General features: G+C 47.1%; 1 long non-coding RNA gene across 2 annotated transcripts in view; it reads right to left on the bottom strand.

Annotated features, from left to right (window-relative positions):
- The window catches only part of LOC123391375, a 38,320-nt gene extending 20,761 nt beyond the window's left edge, over window positions 1–17,559 (bottom strand). The window contains exons 1-3 of one of the 2 annotated variants that reach the window (XR_006606049.1): window positions 17,417–17,559; window positions 17,047–17,208; window positions 6,941–9,561 (exon numbers count right to left, since the gene is read on the bottom strand). This is a non-coding gene — a long non-coding RNA (uncharacterized LOC123391375). Of the gene's footprint in view, window positions 1–6,940; window positions 9,562–17,046 lie in introns of those variants that run through there. The other variant, XR_006606050.1, reaches the window with a different exon arrangement.
- Window positions 17,560–24,044: the final 6,485 nt, after the last annotated feature.

The raw sequence follows: 24,044 nt of genomic DNA, 5'->3' as shown, positions 1-24,044 counted from the left end.
GGGGCTGCAAGTGTGTGCATTTGTGAGGTGGGGGAGGGGCATCTTGGGATCCAGTCCCAAAAAGAAGACATCCCTCCAGAAAGATGCACTGAGACTCACTGTACAGGCCTGCCTCACCTGCTATTCTGCTTTCCACAAAAGCATCCCTGCACAGTAAGCACCTGGAATAGGACCTGTAGGGTCTCATGCATCATCCACGAGTGACTCTGATCTGGCCCTGAAGTAGAAACCACTCCCAGAAATACACCAGGATTCATGGCCCTCTTCCTGCTGCCTCTCCCTTAAACCCTGGCATCTTAAACCCTGGACTATTTCTCTGCCTTGCTTGTACATTGAAAGCACTTGGGGGACAGTATGATTCAATTGTCCTGGGGAGGGAGCTGGGCCTTAATCTGTTATAAAAGCTACTCTAGTGATTCTAATGAGCCAGCCTGTGTTGAAAATGTTGGGAAGGAAAAATTTTTCCTCTACTCTCTTAGGTTCAGTAACTGAGGGACTGCAAATTTAACTGTCAAAAGATTAACAGGAGAAAGGCAATACAAATTTATTCATATTTTACATGCATGGCAACTCACATAAAAGAAGCTAAACTCAAAGAAGCAGTTAGACTCAGAGCTTATATGCCCTTCTTAAGAAAAGAGGGTTTGGGCTTTAAGGGACAATCAGTTATGGGGAAGTGACTAGGAAAGACAGGGGGGAAATGAATGTAAGACGAGTAGTTTTAGTAAGGCTTGTTCATGCAGACTCATCTTAGTGCTGATTCCAGGGATGAGTTGTTTTTCTTTCCTGGTATGGGAGAGGAGTACATCTTCAAAAGGGAAATCTATGCCACCTTCACAAAAAGAAATTTATGCCCTGCTTTTAGGTGGATAAAGTGAGGGCCAAGAATTCTTCCTGCAGCTATTGCTTCTCAGTTGCTTTTAGCTCAAAATAATCCTTATTCCAAAATGGCCTATTTTGGGGTGGCATATCCTAACTCCTAATCTACCATAAAGGATAGATTATTATTGTGTTGTTCCATTATTATAAATTAAATACTATCTCATTTCAGAAAGCTGTTTATCGGGGTAGGGCTGGAGGCAAGGAGTGAAATGAGGAGCAAACTTCCAATATTCCAATAGGCACAACCCTCTGCTAGAGTGACCACCATCCTCATTTGATGGGGACTGGGGGCACAGGTTTAGGGAGGTGTTCCTTGGATGTGGATCTTTGGGAGCTAAAACCCCCAAAGTCAGTGACCCTACTAGACCCCAGGGGATCCTGGACTTCCTTTGATTATGGGGTCCCTGAGCCTCTTGAAGGCGGGCATGGAGTATTATTCCTGTTTTCATTCATTAGGACCTGCCATTTAGTAGGTGCTCATTATCTAGTTCTCAAGTTTGCTGCCTCCTATTTAATACAACAAAGGTCCTTGGCTTCTGAGAGTTTATGTGGGAATGTTACCGTGCTTCCCTGGCCAGGAGAAAGACATGGTATTATTTGTTCTCCAGAGAGAAGCAGCTTCCGAGTGGGTGGGAGAGCAGGTTGTAGGCTGGCTTTGGGAGAGTATTTGCAAGCCTGTGGACACAGAATGCTGTGGCTGCAAACACTGCAGAGAAATGGAGCTATTCTCAGCATCGATATAGAACTCATTTAAATATCCCTATGCACACAATTCCCATCAAAGGGACCAGATTACAAAAATTAACTATTTTGGAGCTTTTTGTCTCTTATAGAAGGAAACCCAAGATGTAGTCTCCCCCTCTCTCTCTCCTCCAGTATTACATGAAGAGGGTAAAATAAGGATTGGTACCTTTGTGGAGAACACTGTAGCTTTCTTCTCAGGCATTCTGAGGACTGTCAAAGCCTGACAGGCAGACCTTCCAGAAACTAATAGTGAGGGCCTCCCCATCCCACCACACCACCCCCTCCAAGCCTTGGTACAGCCACTTTGGCTTCCTGCACAGCCCTGGAGACCTGCCAGGATCCTGCTCATCACCTGTTTAGGAGGCTCCTACCCAGCCCCTCTTACTTCTACTCCTGCAATGGTTGGCTCATGCCTATGCAACTCTGGGAAGTCCTATCTCCTCCTCTATCTTCTGCACATTTCTAATGCAGACAGTCCATATCACAATGCCTGGCATCCCTCTGTGTTCCCTTCTGGGAGTAACCAGGTAATTTTTTCTGCCAACATCTCCCTTGCTGATATATATGCTCTGCCCCCATACTTCAGTCTTGTACTCCTGGGACTATGTGGAAACCTGGGTGGCTGTGGTCTGCCCACCTGCTCACCGTGGTGTCTAAGCAATAGGAAAATAGTTGGGGTGATGGGGGGAAGCATAGTGTTGGCTCTGCTACCATGAGGCCTTGGGTGTGAGATTTCTTTTTTTTTTTTCTTTCTTTTTTTTTTAAAGATTTTATTTATTTATTTGACAGACAGAGATCACAAGCAGGCAGAGAGGCAGGCAGAGAGAGAGAGAGAGAGGGAAGCAGGCTTCCTGCGGAGCAGGGAGCCCGATGCGGGGCTCGATCCCAGGACCCTGAGATCATGACCCGAGCCAAAGGCAGCGGCCCAACCCACTGAGCCACCCAGGTGCCCCTACATGGTCGCCTTCCCTGCTTCTGTGTTGTAGGCTTCCCTCTGGAACCTACAGGACTATAGGTTGTCTACCATCTCAGCTGCAGCTTCCACTGTGTCTTGGGATCCTAAATCCTGGCCAGATCCTCAGCTTAGCCCCACAGAGAGTAGCTGAGCACAGCATCAGCGGCCTCACTCTGGAGTCAGTTACCATGAGTTCTGTCTGTATGGTTAGATCCTCCCAGGATCTTAGTTTTCTCATCCATAAAATGGAGATAAAAATAGAGTGACCCACTTTTGTTCAAACAATTAGAACCATCCCTGAGACATATAAAATGCTATTATTTAATATTGTTTTAATGGAGGGAAGAGAGGCCCCCGAATAAGGTGAATCCTATCTCCCAAAGTTCTTCCATCTTTGGGTTAGTTCTTATTGTTAGAGGCAGTTCCAGTCTAAGGACTCTAACCCCAGCCACTCCTGGGTTTCTTTTGTGCTGTCCTATGCCTCCCAAAGAGGCTAGCCAGGGCCAAGTTCTAAAAAAGTTTCCTTTAATTGCCACGGATATAGTCTATTCTAATTTCTTTGTATGTGCTAGTTTTGATCTCTCAAACCTCTGTGGGCTTGTTGAAGCAAGCAGTTCTGTGTCATGCACTTTCTTTATCACCCAACTAAGCCTAACATAGTTCTAAGCACTGGTTGAGTGACACATTAGAATCTGGGAGAACCCAAAAGCAATTTTCTACCCATATTGCCTGATGTCCGTAAGACCAAAAACAACCCTAAAGGGAGCCCCCTACCCCCTACTCTGCCTTGTTAATCTTACACATCTTCATCTGGAACAGGCGAGTTAATACCTGCCTTGGATTTTGGTCAGTTGGCATTGTGGAGGGACAATTAGGAGAACTTCCAGCCCTAGCCTCTGTCTACTCCCTGAGATTTAGAATAAGCCCAGATAGCTATATTGGGAGGCAGACGGGAAGCTACCAGCCAAAGTCAGTAAGTAGACATCCTCTCTCCCTCAGTTTTATTTCCTCAGCAGTGCACTGTAATAAAGCTGAGCCTAGAGTCTGCGGTAATAAAACAGACATGAGCCATGAAAAGGCTATAATTCTAGGCTGCAGGAAAAGCCCCAAGGCTCATCCTCCATAGCCACCCTTCTTTTACTGGAAAAGGAGCTGTTTGTGACATCTCTCAGGTCCCTCTGGCATTTTTAGAGCCTTTGTTGGAAAATGTTTTTCTATTAACATTAAGTCTGTGTTATCCTTGAAAACACTGTCTGAGTAATAAGTGAGCTAACCTATTTTTCATAAGGAACTCTAAATTCCCCCCATTTGTCCGAACAAAATATCTGTATTCTCACCCACACTCGGAACTACCTGCTGTGAAGGCTAAAACCCCACCAAATTTTGCTTTAGCACTACTGCTCCTGGGACTGTGGGCTGGTCCCACACGCTAGCCAGGGTCCTCCTTTCTGTGTCTGAGTCCTTGGTCTGCTCTGATATAGATACAGTCATGTTGATGGGGCCAGGAGTCCTTCTGGCAGATGGGATGAAACACCATAGACTAACTATAGTCAGCAACCCTTGGAGGAGAAGCCAGACCTTAAATGCTTTGCTGTGCAGAAACGGTCAACCAACAGTGAAACAGACCAGCCCTGGCCCACCACGCACATAATATTCCTGCCTGGGCATCCAGGCTCAGCCTATCCCTTGCCTGAAAGGCCCTCCCTTCTCCTAGACACATCACAATCCTAGGATCTTTCAACAGTTGGCCCTAGCTCCTCCCTCTCTACTACCCATTGTTTCTATTGAACACCACTTGAATTCTAGGAAGTAGGCTAGGGATGGGGATATGAAGACGAAACACACAGGACCTTCCTGCAAGGAGCTCAACCTAGGAAGCCTTCTCTAATGACACCAGCCCCAAGCACATGCCCTTTTTTGTACTCCTGTGAACATCATCTGGTTGGTCCAGCCTTGGCTTTCACTAATATCATCGCCAACTTAGAGATGGATTTAAATGAGTCCCTAGGAGGTTCAGAGCATTGTCCAAAGTCACAGAGTCAGTTGGTAGTTCTTAAGGACTCCACCTATCTCTATGTTGGTCTTATTTCCCCCAACTGGCCTCCAAACTTCCAAGGAGGTGGACTAGACACCTTAGCTTCTCTACCCTTCAGCCAACTCCATTGCACACACTGAGAGTCCAATAAAGGCTGATAACTTGGTAATAGCCCTTGGGCCAGACCAAGGTCACAGGGCTGCTCTGCATGGGACCCCGCAGCCCAGACTCTGCATCCTGAGAGGCTATGTTTATTCTCCATTGTTCTGGCCTCACGCTCACATTCCCGTGGTGCAGCCTCCTTGTGAGAAGCAGCAGCCTTCAGCTTCCAGAAGTGGACCTGCCTCTCACTGTTTACAAACAGCTTTTGCTTGCTCCAAAGATGCTGTTCTTAAGATGGGAGAGGTTTACTTGATTATGGGTCTTGGTTGCAGTCTTCTTCCTTAGAGTAAAATCACATTACCCTGGTCTCTTTTTTCCCATGAGCCATTTGTGAGGAATGGGAGGTAATGAAGAAAACTGAATTTTCCTCCCGAGGAAACTTCTGGGACAGCTCCTTAGGAGGGGCTGTGTGTAGTCTTGCCAGAAGAGCACAATGTGCAGGAGGGATTAGTGGAACTGTGCAGGAAACCCCAGTGGACCCACCCCCCTGATGGCCGGCTAGCCACAGTGAAGTCACTGAGGACCCTGTGGGCTGGGCCTCTGACCAAGAAAGGTCGGCCTGGTTATCACCAGCCAAAGGCTACTGTGCCCAGGAAATGTTCCTCCATAGACACAGCCTCACTTGAGATCCACAGGCTATGGGCCAAAGACTGTCCACAGGAGTTTGTCCCTCTAAGGGCAGCCAGAACAGGTGGGGGAATTTAGGAACCAGGAAATGAGGACTCTGCATGGAACTCTTGGATTTCGGGATTCAGGTCAGAACCTCGTTGAAGATTTGGTTGATGTCTCTGCAGCAATTTAAATGTCCACCTCACCAGAGCTGCCTCTAGAATCTGGGGAGCTGGGAGAGAGGTCTCAGCACCTCAGAATGAAATCCTGGGGGTAGAGAAGCAGGGAGGGAAGTGCTCAGAGTAGAGAGACAAGGTGTTCCCCCACCCAGAGGTGTTCAGTGTGGTGGGAGAATCTGACTAATAAAGCTTACTTGTGCCGAAGGGAAAAAGAACCCACTCTAGAGGCATCTTCCTAGAGCTCAGAGACCAGGGAGAATGAGCCACCCACAGATGACCTTGTTTTAGGGACCAGGGAAAGGAGGGGACACATTCTGGAAAAATCTCTTCAAGGCACTGAGAACATCAGGATACAAAGGTGGAGGTCCTAGGGCTGGGCTAGGGATGGGCTTTCCCAAGGGCAGGGGATGGGAAAGAGAAAGGACACCTTGAGACAGACTTGCAGCCCGTCAGCAGGACCCAGGCTGCCTGGGTGGCTGACAGCCAGGAGACAGCCTGCTTCTAGGGCACCAGACACCGCCTCTTCCCAGAGACCATGAAGTCTCAGCCAACAGAAAATCCACCTGGGCCTCCTTGTGCATTTTCTTGTTCTCAGGAGCCAGGAATGTGCCACTTCCTTCTGTCTCTCTGACCTCAACTACACTCAGCAGAACAGCTGGAGATTCTCCAAAAGCTATTTGCCTCCCATCATCTGGCAACAGGCAACAGGCAGACTGAATAACCATCACCTTTAATTTTTGTTTTCTTGAAATAAAATTCCTTAGAAAGAGCTCTTAAAATGAGAAGAAATCCTAATTTGGCAATGCCATTGAATGTTTCCATATTTCAGAGCAATTCAATCTCTGGATTTTTAGAGAAAGAAAGATGGAGAGAAAGAAAGGGGAAAGGAAAGAAGGAAGGGAGGGAGGAAAGTAGGTAGGAAGGAGGGAGAGAGGGAAGGAAGGAACGAACGCACTGAAAAGGACTGAAGCAAGAAGCTAAATTAGGCCCCTGTGGTTTGATAATGAAGATAAAAGCCCTAGCAGAGTTCTCACTTCCCCAGATCACGGGTGGGCCAGGGCCAGTGACCGCCCAGCCTTGCTCACCACATCGCCCAACTCTGGGCCCATTTTGAGGGAAGAAGAGCTTAGCAGTCTCTACAAGCCCAACCACGCTGGGCCTGGCCTGAGGCTGGAATATGCCACTAGCCAATTTAGACAAGTTCACTCTTGTATATTAAAAGCTGCCTGCGGGCGCCTGGGTGGCTCATTTGGTTAAACAGCTGCCTTTGGCTCCGGTCATGATCTCAGGGTCCTGGGTTGAGACCCTTATCAGGGTCCCTGCTCAGCAGGGAGCCTGCTTCTCTCTCTGCCCCTCCCTCCCCATGCTCTCTAATAAAATCTTTAAGAAAAATAAAAGTTGCCTTACAGCATATGCAAATTAAAAATTAAGTGTGTCTGACATAACAAAGTTCATTTGAACATTTTTGGAACAATAAAGGTGTTCTTTGACATGGCCCTCCTGTGCTATCTTGACAAAGGTAAAAGAGTTAGTGGTCTCCTCTGGCTGACCCCATGGCCCACATCCAGGCGAGGGTGTGGGGGTCCCAGGTTGCCTCCTCTCCTATGCCAAGGATAACACATCGCTCCATCAGACTCCCCTGCCTTCCCCCCCAACCCCAGCTAGTCGCCTTCCGCCTCTGATGGCCCTTCTGCTCAGCTCGTTAGCACCATATTCAGGGAGCTCTGTCCCGGAGGTCAGATTTGCTGACACCCATGAATAGGAGCATCTTTGGATCTCTTGCTTGTCCTGCCTCATCAACTGGACTAGAAGATTTTACTCTCTAGTTCTCCCATGTTCACAGGTGGGTCTGGGATGGACAGTCTCCACTCTGACAACCATCTACCCCCAATACCCACATGCACGTACACACCAGCAAACTAAAGTTTAGTTTCTACCCAGCAAACTAAAGATTAAACATGGTGGTGACAAGCCCAGGAATAGCCTAAGTCAGGGCCCCAATTGTAGTTCTACTGGAAGCCCCTGGTTTTTTAAGGTGACAAATGACTGTCCTTTGGACTTTCGATTAAATGTCACATGATTCTTTCATTTGAGGGGTTCTTTCATCCCCCCTGGAAACCCTGGCAGCACAAGAGCCAGTGTGAATGTGCTCACATACCCCTCACCTCTACCCCATGCAGCCTCAGCCCCCGCAGCAGCTTCTTTAAGAGCAGGGAGGCGGTGGGGCCGGCTGTCTTCACAGAATCACATGGAAGAGCACCAGAACTGGGCCCCAGCCCAGCCACGGATGAAGTGGAAAAGAACAGTCATAAAGGCAGGAAAGAAAATAACTGTAGCCTTTACACACTGACCAGACTTCAAGCCCAAGTCTGCCCAACTCTGAGGCTGCCGTTAAACACCAGGGACGCAGAGGCTTCAGAGCCAGACCCAGGTGACCACCATGGTGCTGAGAACTCGGTTCCTCTCAAAGAGGTCCCAAGTCACAAACACCTGTTTTCACAATGAGCACCTGCTCTCTGATTAGAAAAGATAGCAGACAGGGCATGTGGAAAGCCGAGCAGCAGGCAGACACGCCTGTCACTGCCAGCAGGCCCAGGAGAAACTCGAACACTGCCTGAGGCCCTGCCACCTGGCCCTTGGGGGAGTGGGAGCCTATGGAGTTGGGGTGGGGGGAGCCCAGTGGGCCAGAAACCCCCCCACTCTCCCAGTCCTGAGTCATCACAGTCTTACCTGACCCTGTAGGCAGAAAAGAGAACCACTAAATTTTAGCCACAGGGTTGAGAGCTTGAGAGGCCCCGAGCAGGGCCATTAAGGAGCAGTCTCCCAATGAGACTAAGCAGAGCAAAGTGAGAGAGAACTCTGCCAGGAACCAGAACATAAACCTTCAGTTGGCACCTGGGACAGAGGCCCATTCTGCCTTTAGGAGTCCTTGGCTTGGCACCAGGACTCCAGAAGTCCCTACGATAGGTCCAAGTTCACGTGTCCATAGAATGCTAAAGTGGGAAGGGACCTTCTGTGGAACTTTTCTAAGTCTTTCCTCCTCTGTGGGTCACAGTTCAGTCTGCATATCTAGCTATACAATGATGGCCTTGGACTAGGTCCCTGGGTCTCAACTCTGTCTGCACATGGGAACGACCTAGGGATGCCATGACCATGAGCCTGTGATTTCTGCAATTGCTTCCAAGTAATCCGGGAAGACGGGTGTTGGGGGGGGTGGGGTCAGTGGAGGGAGCACTGTCCCAAAACTGGCTAAGACTTGTACATGATGGGCAAATGGAGGGAGAAGACCATTCTGTTTAGTGGACTGTTTCTGAATAAGAAGTTAAAAAAATGAAACTACTAGTGTCCTAAGATTACCTATTCCTGATTCTCACCTGGAATCTATTAAATTGGAATGTCTAGGGGCTGAGGCCCTGGCTTGGGGTTTTCAAAAGGAATCCCCAGGTGATTCTTGTGTGCATCCAGGATCGAGAGTACTAGCTAGATGCTCTCCATGGTTCCCACATGCCACTGAGCTCGAGCCACCCACACCTTCAATCAGACATAGCAAGTCACATTCAGATCTCATTTGCTTTAACTGCCCACTGCTGGAGCCCCTCCTCTCAGAGGGGACAAGATAGGAGGAGGGCTTGAACAAAGGCCCTCAGTTGTACTTAGAATAGGGAGCCCCGGTTAGGCTATAACCCCAGGTTACAGTTAGCTCTCTCTGCCCCAAATGCTGAACCCTCAAACTGGCTGCTTCCTAAGGCCTCCAGGGTCACCTGTGTCAGCTCAGGGAGGATGGGGGAGTGCCCCTCCAGGTGCATCGGGAAGTTCTGGACAGGACTGATCCCCCTCACCTGTTATAATGAGCTTGAACTGGAGCCTCATTTCCAGTCTCCTCGTGTGGCCGAGCAAGTCACATTCCTATTGCATTTGGTTTGACTTCCCAGCAGACACTGAATGTTCCTGGATGGCTTCCCAGCATCCTTTCTTTCCCTGGTGCATTTCAGCGTCTGGGACCAAGCAGCAGCAAACATGCTCAGTTTAGATTTTCCCTCAGGATGTGCAGCTTCCCGGGGCCCCTGAGAGGTTCCACCTGCTTTCACCACCCCATCATTCCAGAACACCAACTGGAGACCCCTGGACCCCTCACCCTGAGCCACCCGATCCTACAGGCTAGATTTCCCTTCACTCTCCCCATTGGTACAGACCTTTACATTCCAGACTTAGCAAACTCCTCAGAAGGCTCTCCTTCTCTTTTGGACCCTTTGTCCTTTGTTAATGACTCATCACTCTGCAGGGGAGAGCCTGGACCTTTCTACAATACAAGGACTTCTTAGGTTATATTACTACTTTGTTACACACGTGCCTCTTCCTGCCTTTTCTGTTGCTGAAGCTGGTTCTCCAGTTTTGGCATTTAAGTCCTTTCCTATCTCATTTCCCACTACTTCGCTATTGGAAAAGAAAAAAAAAATTTTTTTTAAGCTTTCTGCTTTGGTCTGTCTGGTCTGCTTATGTCGCCCAAATGTTCCTTGTACTTTTAAGTCTCTGCTGAGGCTAATCCTCCTGCTTTGAAAAATGGATTGCCCTTTTCTCTACCTGCCATCCTTAGTACTTGTCAAACCAGGCAACAATAATAGAGGTTAAAACTTTTTGAGCCTGTGCCAACAGTGCTAAGCACCATCTATGCATCATTTTACTTACTCCTCAGTTACTTAAAAAAAAAAAAAAAAACCAAGCAAATAAACTTTAGACTTACAGAAAAGTTGCAAAAAATAGTACAGAGAACTCTGTACTTACCTACCTTCCCCTAATTTTTAAAGGGGGATGATGGACAATCATCTTATTCAACCATAACATCTTATACAATCATAGTACAATTATACTTTTTCCTCCCTAATGCCCTCTTTCTTGTCAAGGATCCCAAATTTGGTTGTTGTGTCTTCTTGTTCTTCAATCTGTAAACCGTTCCTTTGTTGTCTTTGTTGACCTTGCCTTACTTGATGGGTGCTGATTAGTTATTTTGTAGAAAGTCTCTTAATCTCGGTTGGTCTGAGGTTTTTCTCATGCATGGTTGAGGATCTGTGCTTATGGTAAGAATGCCCCAGAAGCGATGCTGTGTCCTCAGAGCACCATACCAGGGGCTTCATGATGCTGATTGGTCAGCTTCCAGTAAACCTTGAGCCCTTAATGAAGGTGGTGTCTGCCAGGTTCCTCCATGGTGAAGTTCCTCTTTCTCTCTTAACAATTCATAAGTACCTTGGGGGAGATACTTCAAGACTATGCAAATATCCTTTTTCTCCTCTGATTCCTGACCATAGAGTTCATACCCACCCATGGATCTTGCTGGCAGCAGCTGCTACTGTGATGTGGGTCTAAAGGGGATTTTGTATTTCATGAGGGTCCCTGTTTTACCCCCTTGATAGAGGACAACACGGTGGCTCAGATCTATATAGGAACTTGATCAAGGTCCTAATGCTCCTTAGCACAGGGTCAGAACTCAGGCACCAAAGCCCTGCTTCTGACACTAAGCTCTTTCTTCTCCTCTTTGAGGAGTGGTATTCAGCAAGTACTTGCTAACCCCATGGTCCTGGAAGATTGAAGAGCTCATGTGTATCAACAGAAGGAGCTAGAACCAAAAAATGTCTGGCTTCTTTCCTTTTTCCCAGCCTGAAAGGTATTATGGCCGCACACACACCTGGACCTATGAACAAGGGTGGGCAGGATCTCCCTGAGAGGCAGAGGGCATAAGCCTGAGGCTCACTGGTGGGACAGGGGTGGGAGAAAGTTTGAGAGAAAAAGGCAGAGAAAGAAGGGCTTATAGTACCAGGTTCATCATTTTACAGATGAAACAACTAACTCCATGCTCTAGGGTTTTATTTGTTCTTATCAGACCATCAAGAGCAAAGTTATTCAGGAGAATTTACCGAACTCACTGGTAGGAAGTGCAGCCTGGAAGCTCAAGGGCTTCCCCTAATTACTAGCATCTCTGTGCCTCTAAGTTCTCATTTGTCCATAATACAACAAATATTTACTGATCACCTTCCATGCGGCACCACAGTGCAAGCTACGTTGTGAGCAAAACCAGGGTCCCCTTGGCGCAGTGGGGAGGGCTTGGTTTGTCTGGTCTTTTCTGGGCTGTGGGTGGAGTAACTAAGCCAGAAGCAGCAGCCAGAGCAACAAACATACTAAACGAGGTCTTGTACAGGCTGGAGAGAAGGTCAGGGACTTAAGTTCACATGGAGCTGCAACTCAGGTCTTACAATGCCAATTTCAGGGGTTTCCCTGTGCCAACATGTTCTTCATTCATCTTTCTTCCCTTTTTAAAAGATTTTGTTATTTATTTATTTGAGGTGGTGGGGGCAATGCGGGAGGGAGAGGACAAACAGAGGCTGATGCGGGGCTTGATCTCACCATCCTGAGATCATGACCTGAGCCGAAATCAAGAATCGATGCTTAACCAACTAAGCCACCCAGGCACCCCGATCTTCATTGACTTTTTGACGCAGGGGGCAGAAGGTAGCAGGAGGAGGACCGCGGCCTCACAGTGCAGGTGTTTATGAGGATGGGCATGCACGTAGGGCTGGGGCCAGGGCAGAGGGAAGGAAGCTGGACATGTGGGAGGACTGGGGCTGAATGGCAGAGGGGATTGCTCATAAGGAAACTACAGGCTGCAAACCGTGAGAAATAGCCTTCAGGAGCCAGTTTCAGGCTTCAGTTTCCAACTCCTGTGTTCTCTGCTCTTACAGCAACTGTCAGCCCACTGATCTGGCTACCCAGGCCAAATGCCCAGGACCTGGATCCCAGGTTTTCACAGTGAGAGGACAGGGTAGGTGAAAACCAACAGTGTTGAGTGTGGTGACAAGTCCTGGACTAGGAGTGGTCTTGGGAGTCTCTTCTTAGCTCAGCCAGAGCATCTGTTCCAATCCATTCACTTGTCAGACTCCAGTCCACTCACTAGATGCTGAAGGAGGGCAGGCTCAGAGGTTTTCCATCTGAATCACCAGATGGATTATGAAAGTAGATCCCAGGCCCATACCAGAGATGGGATACCCAGGAAGTAGTCTCAGGGACATGCCTTGTAACAAATACCACCAAGGAACTCTGGGTCATTCTCAAGCCTGGGCTCCACTTCAACTAACAGTGTGCTTGGTCACCTCTGGGTTCCCTGGAAGCATTTTCCTGGGCAAGCCAGGTGCCTTAGGTCAAGTAGAGAGGAGGCCACATTTTCCAGAGGCTCCCTGTTAGTGTGGGATAGACCAGCAGAAGGGGCTGTTTTCTCCCACTGACCAGGCAGGGGTGGCCAAGAAGAACACCTGCCTCCAGGGAACCAGAACTTGAGGATGAGGGCACAAACTGCTGCTCTCTTCAGGTGTCAGACATCATGCTTACCTCCATCTCCCCCCATCCCTGGTGACATTAAATCCCAGCCATACCAAAGCTCATTTGAACATATTTGTTTACCAGAGAGCAGAGTTCAGGACCTGACACCTGAAGGTTTTCCCCAGACTCAGGAGATCAACAAGTTGAGGAGACCTATAGGTCTACAGGTGTCTAAGGAGCTAGCCAGAGACCCCAGGACCCAGTTCCTTTGTGGGAAATAACATACTCACCAACTGATAGCTCTGAATCTGTCTGTCCTCAAAGCTCCATCTTTCAAGGTTTTCTTCCTCTATAAACTGTCCCAGCCATAATTACCTGCTTCCTCTTCTATAAGTTGGCTATCATTCTAGTGCCCATCTCCAACACCAGCTGGAAGTAGGGACTGTCCCATCCCCCCCACCCCTCCCCCTAGAGAGCCTTAGCATGTGTTTAGCAAATTGAAAATAGAATTGGAATTCCTGGATGGCTCATTTGGTTAAGCATCCGACTCTTGGTTTCAGTTCAGGTCATGATCTTATGGGTGGTGAGATTGGGCCCCCCGCTCAGCAGGGAAATTTTCACCCTCTGTTCCTTCCCCAACTCACTCAAGCTCCCTCTCTAAAACAAACCTTTAAAAAGAGAGGAAGGGGGACGCCTGGGTGGCTTAGTTGGTTAAGCAGCTGCTTTTGGCTCAGGTCATGATCCCAGTGTCTTGGGATCGAGCCCTGCCGAGCAAAGAGCCTGCTTCTCCCTCTGCCTCTGCCTGCCACTCTGTCTGCCTGTGCTCGCTCACGCTCCCTCGCTCTCTCTCTGATAAATAAAATCTTTAAAAAAAAAAAAAAAAAGAGAGGAAGGAAGGAAGGAAGGAAGGCATGTAGGTGGGTGCACAGTCACACAATTGAACACAGAGCTTATAATTATGTTGGAAGAACGACCTAAGAATAAGAGTTCCCTTTGAATCTAAGGACTCATTTCTCTCACAAAAGACAGAGACAGTTAAGAACCGTGATGTAGCAGGGCTGGTGGAAGGCAAAAACCTATTCACATCTGGTTGTGAGGAGGTCCCCAGCAGCGAGGGAGGTTTTGAAACAGAATTCTGCAAGCTAATGGGAATCCTAGAGTCCATGAGACTAGAGAGGGGCAGCTGTAGCCCATACAGAAAAGGCTTAAAAACAAAACAAAACAAAACCTAGTACTCAAAAATGTTTATGGCAAGATTTTTAAAAATAATGTTATTAGTGACATTGGGGCTGACTGTGAACATGCTCTTTTCCCCTCTGGTAAGGAGTTTATGTTGACCACATGAAAATTCGATTAAGCAGTACAGTTTGTTTGGTAAGTTTGTTAGTGTGTAAAGCCGTTTTGGCATTGTTTGTGGAAATAAAGCGTTAGCCCTGGTTGACTGCTTACAGAAGTCTCCTGTTGTGACAGGCTGGAAAATGAACTCAGTGAGAATGTTTATGTTCTACATAGTGACTGGTCAGGAGAACTAGTCAAGAAGCAGAAACATGGGCACTGCCTGAATGCCACGTGTCTATGACCCAAGGGCAATCTGTAGTAGAAGGCTTTTAAATTCCTAGTAACTTACTTTCAACCTCTGGGAACAATAAGGAAGTTCCCAAAGGCCCTTAATCTCTAGATGAAGCAGATTTCAGTGATACATAATCAGGGACTGCTGAGAGGTCATGCCGAGGCCTTGCCTCTCCACAGATGTAGCTGTCCTAAAGACAGCTGTCCCACAGCTGTAGTGTCCTATCTCCCAACAGCCAACACACAGATAAGCTATTGTTCACAAAAACCCACTGAATCCTAGTGATTCTCCCTACTGTCACATCTGAGACCTCCCTCACAAGGGAAGCAAAGATTCAACTAGCTTACAATTTTCAGTGAGAAATTCCACAAGGCCTCAAAGTTTTATACCCTTAGGTATTCACCTGAGAAGTGAAGTTGTGCAAAGTTGTAGATGAATGTTCATAGAAGCCTTATTCATAACAGGTTCTGCATTTCCTTAAAAAGTATGTTAAGTTTACTTCAAAACCAGAACTTAGTTTCTCCTCAAACTGTCTGCAGGATTCCATGCTGGCAATGTCTGAGGACGCCTCTTGAAAGAGACTCTTCCGGTCAGCGATCATGCTTACAAATATCGAAGAACCCTAAGTGCAACAACCTGGCCCCGAGTTTGCTGCCGACATAAGTATGTTGACAAGCAGTTGGAAAAACCTCTCCAAAAGGCCCAAATTCTCCTAAGTTTTCTACTCTAAACTCTTCGGGCCTTAGTATCACAACCCAAGTGTTCATCATCTGGGTCATCAGTGCCATGCTGCTGAATGCCACATTGCTGGCTTAGCACCATCACACACATTACCTCTTGATCTTTATGAGGTGTCAAGATAGGAGGTTATATTATACCCATTTTGCGGATGAGGAAACCAATCCCCACAGAGGTGAAGTCACCTGCCCAAGGCTGCACAGCTGGTCCATCTTGGACTGGGATTGAACGCAGGTGCTCTGGTTCTTGCAGTTACTGAGGTTGCCCTGTCATGAGCGGGGTGAACTACTGGAGATAGAGGATTTCTGAACTGCACCAAAGCATGACGGTCTTAGCCTATGCAGGCTTCCTCTGACGCATACTGTTCCATCAGCTCGGCCAGGCTCTATTTCCTATCCTGCAGTGTGTGCTCACTAGGCCTTCATAAACACAAGTAAATTCACCTATCAGCCAGCCTCGATGCCCTGCTGGGATGACCAGACTAAGAGATGGGGTTTTAAAAGCCTTGGGTTCTAACCTGAGTATCTTACAAGTACTAACTAATTCCTCACAATAGCCGAATGCAGTAGGTTTGGTTAGCATCCCCGTTTCTCGAAGAAGACAGAAACATAAAGGGGTGAGGAAACTTCTCCATCCTCTCACAGCTAGTAAGCGGCCATGACAGATCTAACATCCAGGCCTTTCTCTGACACCACGTCTGGGCTCTAATCGGTCTTCCCAGAGGTTGGAGAAATAAGCCAGAGGGAAAATGCTGATGCAAGAAATGAAGGTCTTAGCTCCTTAGCAGTGGCAAAGCCCTGATCAGCCAGAGGCTACTAGGAAAGCAACCCCTCAGGTAAGGTCACAAGTAAGTGGCAGAGAAGCCAGTAAGATTAAATAAAGCCTTAATCACAAACTTGGCTCAGAGCCTAGGAGCAAAAGCTTACAGCAGCCTCGTCCTAGGCCAGCTCAGCCCTGGGCATCCCGGCAGTCCGTCCACACCCCCACCTATCTCATTAAAACCACAGTGAGATACCACTTCGCAGCCAAGAGGACAGCTACAACAGAAGAGATCGGCAATAAGAGATGGCAGCTCTGCCACCGGAAACCACCGGGACTTGGGAACCGCACTGGTCGGCAATCTGATGTGCTTGCTCCGTGAGCAATCTGACAGCACGTAGCCATCGAGACGTCCTTTCCGAGCTTTCGATGCGTCAAGAAACCAACACCTCAGACCCTCCTGCCTTTGTTCCCCGCCGCACCACCACACCCAGGGGCACACCCTCCCTTCCTCTAGCCTCCAGGCAGGGGCGCCCTTCCTCCGCGCCCAGGTGGGGAGGAAGCCCCCTGGCTCGCAGCCCTGCCGCTGGCCACTCATGGCGGCTACGCCCCAGAATGGTTCTCTGCCTTCTCTAGGGTTAGAAGCCAGGCGGGCCAGCGACACAGAGGGCCGTGCGGCTCAGACGGCGACGCAGCAACGCGACCAGAACCGAAGGCGGCCGTGAAATGCCGAAGAGCGCAGAGTCCCACGTCTCGGCGGCGGCCGCCTGGCGACCGTTTGCGCGGGGGATGCTGACCCCTGCTGGCCGCACGCGAGGACGCAGCGGGGCTGCCGCCCGGACGGCGACTGCGACGGTGACCTCGGAGGGGCCGAGTTCTCGGGCGGCCACAGCCCCACCACCCCGCCTGGAGGGCAGGGGTAGTGGTCATCAGAAGCCCTGAGTGCGAATTCTGCCCCCTCACCCTCATAGTAGCAGTTCTGGCTGCCTCAGCCCTTCTCCCCTCTAAAATACTGTAAACTCTTCAAAAGTTCTAGAAGGAGATGAGTAAGAAGAAAAAAGTAAGAGGTCTGTCGTGTAAATAGCTCTGGTACCCCTCCAGGGCCTACCTGTGCTTCCAAAGGCTTCCCAGGTCAGGTCTTCCTCAGGAGCCGCCAACTCCAGGGCATGCGCAGGTGAGGCCTGGTGGTTGGTTACTGACTGGGTTGGGGGGAATGAATCCGGGCCCCTGAAGATATCCAGGTCCTAATCCTTGGAGCCTGTGAGTGCTACTTTAAATGGCAAAAGGGATTTTGCAAGTGTGATTAAATTAAGGGGGTTGAGATGCAGAGATAATCCTGGATTATTCAGGTGAGTCTTAAAAGTAATCACAAGCTTCCTTACAAGAGGGAGGGAGAGGGAGGTTTTACTACAGAAGAAAAAGCAAACGGTATTACAAAGGAACAGGGGGGAAGGGGGATTTAAGAGGCTACTGCTTACTTTGAAGATGGGTAAGGGGCCAGAGGCCAAAGAATGCAGCTCTCGAAACTGGAAAAGACAAGTAAATGGATGTTTCCCCTGGAGGCTCTGTTGATAACTTGAGTTTGACCCGGTGAAACGGATTTCAGACCTTCTGATTTCCAGAACTGTAAGAGAATAAACGTGTGTTGTTTTAAACCATCAGGTTTGTAATAACTGGTTACAGCAGCCAGCAGAAACTAGCACATGGCCTTCCACTCTCAACTCCTGTATTAGGCAGTTGAGATCAGGCAGTTAAGAAAACAAGAAAGCCCCTTACTCTACCCCCAGGGAAATTTATAATCTCCCTCTCTTGGGATTTTCAGAAGCAATGGCCAAAGAGGCTGATGTTTCACCACAGAAAATGAATGACTAATAAGCACATGAAAGATGCTCTATCTGTAGCATTAGGAAGGGCAGGAATCATTAAAACCACAATGAGATACCACTTCACCCCCCACTAGGATAGCTATAATAGAAGACACTAACAAGCTTTGGCAAGGATGTGGGAAAACTGGAATCCTCATGCATTGCTGGTGGTATGGCAAAATGGTGTGACCACCTCAGAAAATAATTTGGCAGTTTCTCTAAAAGTTAAGCAAAAATTACCATATGACTCAGCAATTCACTCCCAGGAATCTATCCAAGATAAGTGAACATTTATGGGGTGCCTAGATATCTCCGTCGGTTCCACTCAGCGTCCAACTCTTGATTTCCACTCAGGTCATAATTGCAGAGTGGTGAGATGGAGTCCTACATCGGGCTTATGCTGGGCATGGAGCCCAAGATTTTTCTCTCTTTCCCTCCCTCTGCACCTCTACCCTGCCCCTGTGTGCTCTCCCTCTCTTAAAAAAACAAAAAGTAAGTGAACATATATGTCCAAAGACATGTATGCAAATATTTATAGCTACCTTATTCATAATAGCCAAAACCTGGAAATAACTCACATGTTCATCAACAGTGAATGAAAATGTGGTAAATACAATGAAATATTATTCATCAATGAAAAGGCAGATTACTGACCTGCTATAATATGGATGAACTTCAGAAACTTTATACTAAGCAAAAGCAGACACACAAGACCACATATTGTAGAGTTCCATTTACATGAAATCTCAAGAGGTAAACTCAAAGAACTGGAAAGGTTAGTGGTTGCTGGGACTGAAGGTGGAAAGAGAATGACAACAATATACACACAGGGATCTTTCTGAGGTGATGACAGTGTTGTAAAATTGGACTATGATGACAGTTGCACAGCTCAGTTAAAATAGGTGAATTTTAGGGTATGTAAATTATACCTCAGTAAAACTTATTTAAAAAGAAGGTGCAGCTCCAAGTACATAGGTTGATGAGGGCTCAAACTTCTTAGGAGTATTTGCATTTTTTAAAAAATTTTATTTACTTACTTGACAGAGAAAGAGAGAGAGATCATAAGTAGGCAGAGAGGCAGGCAGAGAGAAAGAGAGGGAAGGAAGCTACCTGCCAAGCAGAGAGCCCGATATGTGGCTCCATCCCAGGACCCTGAGATCATGACCTGAGCTGAAGGCAGAGGATTAACTCACTGAGCCACCCAGGTGACCCAGGAGTATTTGCATTTTAAAAGAGGCTCATAAAAAAAGATTTCAAAACCTTGAGTAGGATGGAAGACCACGTGACAATGGCCAGTACTTCTTCAGGTCATCCTGGTCGGCAGTGTCCTACCCCACTAGCAGGTGCCCCAGCTCTACTGGTCCCTCCTCTATACGCTGGGGTAGAATGAGAACAAACTGCACACTTTCATCTCCCATGTGGACACCGGTACCTGCCTTATGTAGCCCCATTCACGCAATAGTACCCCAGCTCCCCTGACTCAACTTTCTACAAGGTGGGCACAGAACCTGCTGCAGCCCAACCCCACAGCCAGGTAAGAGCAGCTAGGAGCAGTATAGACCTTCCACATCTGAGAAGAGCCCTTCACCTCATCCTGCCCAGCTCCTCCTGAACTCCATGCAGCTAATAAGCAAAAACGAGCGTAACGAGAACAGGAAACACATCTAGGACTCCTTGCATCCCACCCAAAGTCTCCCCCGACCAAATGCCAAGGGAAGAGAAAAAAGCTAAGGGATGTACAATATAATGACTTGTAAGTAATATGTATTTGGTCATTCAGATGACCAAAATACATCTCTCAGGTGTCTTTGGTCTTCATCCACAGGTCCTGAAAATGCTTCAGGGACGTAAACGTCAGATGGGCATCTTGTTATTAATGAGGTGACTTTCAGATTCCACTCCAGGGCAGGACTTAGTTGCCAGGAGGACCGACCATGTGATTAGGGAGTTGGAACTATCAGTCCTACCTCCCATTCCCATCCCTGGGAGGGGATTTTATTTACTTACTTGACAGAGAAAGAGAGAGAGAGATCACAAGTAGGCAGAGAGGCAGGCAGAGAGAAAGAGAGGGAAGGAAGCTACCTGCCAAGCAGAGAGCCCGATATGTGGCTCCATCCCAGGAGGGAGGTTGAATCATCCAAAGCCCAATGACCTAGTCAATCATGACACTGTAATGGAGCCTCTCTACAAAACCAAGGGGACAGCTTGGTTTTGTTTCCGAAAAGGACAGTCCTTTTTGGAGAGCTTCCACACTTGGGAAACAAGAATGCTTCCACATGCCACCAAGCCAGGCCCCAAACCCTCCCCCTTTTTTTTTTTAAGATTTTGTTTATTTTTTTGACAGACAGACATTATGTGTAGGTAGAGAGGCAAGCAGAGAGAGAGGAAGGGAAGCAGACTCCCTACTGAGCAGAGAGCCCAATGCAGGGCTCTATCCCAGGACCCTGAGATCATGACCTGAGCCAAAGGCAGAGGCTTAACCCACTGAGCCACCCAGGCGCCCCAGGCCCCAAGCCCCTTAAGGGCAGAAGCTCCTTTGTTCAAGGCCTGGCCCTATGCAACTCTTCATCTAGCTGTTGATTTGTATTCCCTATCATATCCTTTCATAAACAGGCAAATGTAAATAAGACATTTCCCTGAGTTCTGGGAGCAGTTCTAGCAAATTAATCAAACCTAAGAAGGAGGTCACTGGAACCTCCACTATGTAGCCAGCCTGGGGCTTTCGACTGGTGTCTGAAGTGGGAGTGGGGGTAATCTGTAGGACTGAACCCCTAACCTGTGGAATCGCATGGCACCTCCAGGTAGGTAGTGTCAGAGCTCATTGAATTCTCGGGGCACTGGGTGGCTCAGTTGGTTGAGCCACTGCCTTCTTCTCAGGTCATGATCTTGGCATCCCGGGATTGAGTCGCACACTGGGCTCCCTGTTTGGCAGGGAGTCTGCTTCTCCCACTGACCTCTCTCCTCTCATGCTTCCTCTCCCTCAAATAAATAAAATCTTAAAAAAAAAAAAAAAAAACAGAATTCACTGGATTCTCCAATACCCTCAGGGGCCTGCTAATTGATTTGTGTTGTGTATGGGAAACTCCAGCATTGGAATTAAGTCTGGGAAACTTTTTTAATTAAAGATTTGATTTATTTATCTAGAAAAGAGAGCACAAGCAGGGGAGGAGCAGAGGAAGAGGGAGAAGCAGACTCCCCACGGAGCAGGGAGCCTGATGTGAGGCTCCATCCCAGGCCCCTGGGATCATGACCAGACCTGAAGGCAGATGCTTAACCAACTGAGCCACCCAGGGACTCTGTGATTTGGGAACCTTTAAAACAAATGGTGACTGCCTCGTTTTTAAAAGATTAAGAGCCAAACACTAGTGGTAGATTTTAAAAAGATGAGCCACAGAGTTGTATTTCTTTTAATACATAAAAGTGTTTCTTTTTTACTTAGGGAAAGCTATAGGGCTCTGGTATCAACCAACATGTGGTGGTGGAAATAGAACAGAAGGCAGAATGTCTCCATAACAACAAATTCATAATCCAATAAAATATAACCAAGTATCAAGGGAAAAGAATCCAGAGTTCTCACTCTCTACTTTTAGGGGAGTTTCTTTTTCCCTAAAAAGACAGAGAAGTGCTGAGGTTGCGTTTTCTAGACCATGTTAAACTCTACTGGAAAACTTGTGCAACTTTGTAAGTTGGTACCATATGCTTCCTCCTCCGCTAGACACTTTCTGTGGACCACACTCCTCACCTGGAGTGTCTGGGTCACCAGAAGTCTACCTCAGCCCTTTGCCAGGATTATAGGCTGAGTCCTGAGGCAAGCTCCCCATCACCACCACCACCTACACACACACACACACACACACACACACACACACACACACACACACGGCCTTCTCACCAGGGAGAGTCAGGAACCACAACGCAGTGGACTCAGAGAGAACAGAAGTGACAGGCAAGATCAGATATCAGATTCAAGGCAGTTCTTCCTAAATTAAGAGTGTGTGATTTGATGGCACGGTGAGGTTTTTACCTCCAAAGGACAATTCTCCTCCCACCTTCCTTTCTAGAGGCAGCAACTATCCCCAGAGTCTCTCTGATTGCTCCTCCCACATCTGCATTTCCCTGTTTCGAGGTATATTCTTGCCTTGAGCACCATCTGGAACCTTGGCATGGGACTAAGGCTGGGAGGGGTTGAAGGGAAGGTGTCTGCAGAGGTCCATCGGATCAAAAGCAGGTGCTATAGACAGGTGTTTCTGTGGTGCCACATTCTGACTCAGAATTTTCCTTCTTAATGTAGGTTCTCGTCAAGAGCCACATGGGGCCATTAGCCAACATGAGCAAGACTGCAGTGAACACAGCAACTCCAACCAGCAGGTCCAGGTTATTAAAGGATAGCTCAACTCCTGAAATACAAAGAAACATTTTTTTTTTTTTTTAAAGAGAACCAAATGTCAGGCTTATATTTCATTACCTAACAGTCTCTCAAAAGCACCTTCAGAGATTTATAAACTCTTATCCCCGGTCCCTAGCATATTGCCTGGCACTTTCATAGATACTTATTTTTCAAGAGAATAAACAAATGAACTAACTGCTAATATTTTGTCAAAGCCAAAGCCAGACTTGGAATAAAATGAACCTGGTAATGTAAAGACTTGTTACCAACTTTGGCTATACAGCTCCCTCAAGAACCCTATTCACATACAGAGTTAACTTTGAAAAATGTCCCTCATCCTTTTGCAATGTGGATTCTAAATTTCCTATGAGCTAATGATTAAAAGTCTCCCATCTTAGGCATATCAGAAATTAATTTTGTCTATTTTTTAAAAGACAGAAACTGTTATACATTATATGTTTATTAAAAAATTTAAAGATTATTTTAAAAAAGACAGAAACGTTAAATTTGAGACCATTCACCAAGAGAAGCATGAGAGCCAGTTGTATTCCAAAATGTATTCTATCATCATGTAACTTACTATAGATCCAAAGAACTATAACTAGTTTTGCATACCATCTAGAAACTATCTTTAGAGCAAAATCCACAGATGCCAGATTTCTGAAACTTCAAGATGGCTGCCTCACAGAACTTATTTCAGCTTAACTCTTGTCACCGCAGGCAATGGACTGAATGTCTATGTCTTCTCCAAATTCATATTCTGAAATCCTAACCCCTCAAGGTGATGGTATTAGAAGGTGGAAACTTTGGGAGGTGATTAGGTCATGAGGGTTGAGCCCCCATGAATGGGATTAGTATTCTTATAAAAGAGGCCCAAGGGACACCCATGCCCCCTTCCACCATGTGAAGACACAGGAAGAAAATGGCTGTCTAAGAAGCAGGAAGCAGGTTCTCACTAGGCAATGAATTTGTTGGAAACTTGGTCTTGGACTTCCAGCCTCCAGAACAGTTTCTGTTGTCTATGAGCCATCCAGTCTATGGTATTCTTTAAGAACAGACCAAACGGACTAAGACATCACCTCATCTGGACACTTGGAGGGCACAGGAAGAGAAAAAATATGGAAAAATTGTATATTGTCAGTCACAAGTAGATTCTTAATCATAAGATATTCAGTTAATACTTACTGAGCCTGTATTTTGTGCCAAACGCAACCGTCCTTTGAAATATAAAAACTAAGAGACACACATAAAAACTTGAAGAACTATGAACAGCACTGCAAGGTCACTCACCTGTCCTTAGAGTCCAATAGCATCTTTGCTGGAATTTCAACATCTAATATTCAAAGAGCTGGACAAAACTTTGATGTCTAGTTGAGCCCTTCATTTCATAGGGGTGTTCAAGACACGAGGACCAAGTTCACATAGCAAGTTAGCAAGATGAGAAAGAGGAATTATATCTATTGATCTGCTGTGGTGGCACCAGGCAGTTTGTATTATTTCAGAGGTAACTGTACCAAGTGAATTACCATCCCCAACAACAACTTTAATAGGCTAAGAACATCGGATAGTTCATTAACAACTGCTCTGTGCCGAACCAGCTCAGAAGAAGCTCGCTCAAACCCATGCAAGAAGACCCTGCCCAATTCCATCTTTGGTAAGAAAACCTCTAAAAGCAAGGGCATGACAGAGCCCTGGGGAGACAACCAGATAGATGTTAAAGGTAAATTCTTCACACATCTACTTTCATTAGAGTCAGGAATGGCATTCGTATGGAAGTGCTCCAAAACTAAGTTTGCAAAAGAAGAATCAGTACAATGAAGATTCTTACAGTAAATGGTTTGATACCATGTTCCA

Source organism: Mustela putorius, unplaced genomic scaffold (assembly GCF_011764305.1).
Source record: "Mustela putorius furo isolate JIRA1106 unplaced genomic scaffold, ASM1176430v1.1 tig00000224_pilon_pilon_pilon, whole genome shotgun sequence".
In the NCBI taxonomy this organism is placed as follows: domain Eukaryota; kingdom Metazoa; phylum Chordata; class Mammalia; order Carnivora; family Mustelidae; genus Mustela; species Mustela putorius.
This window is presented reverse-complemented; position numbering and strand designations above follow the sequence as displayed.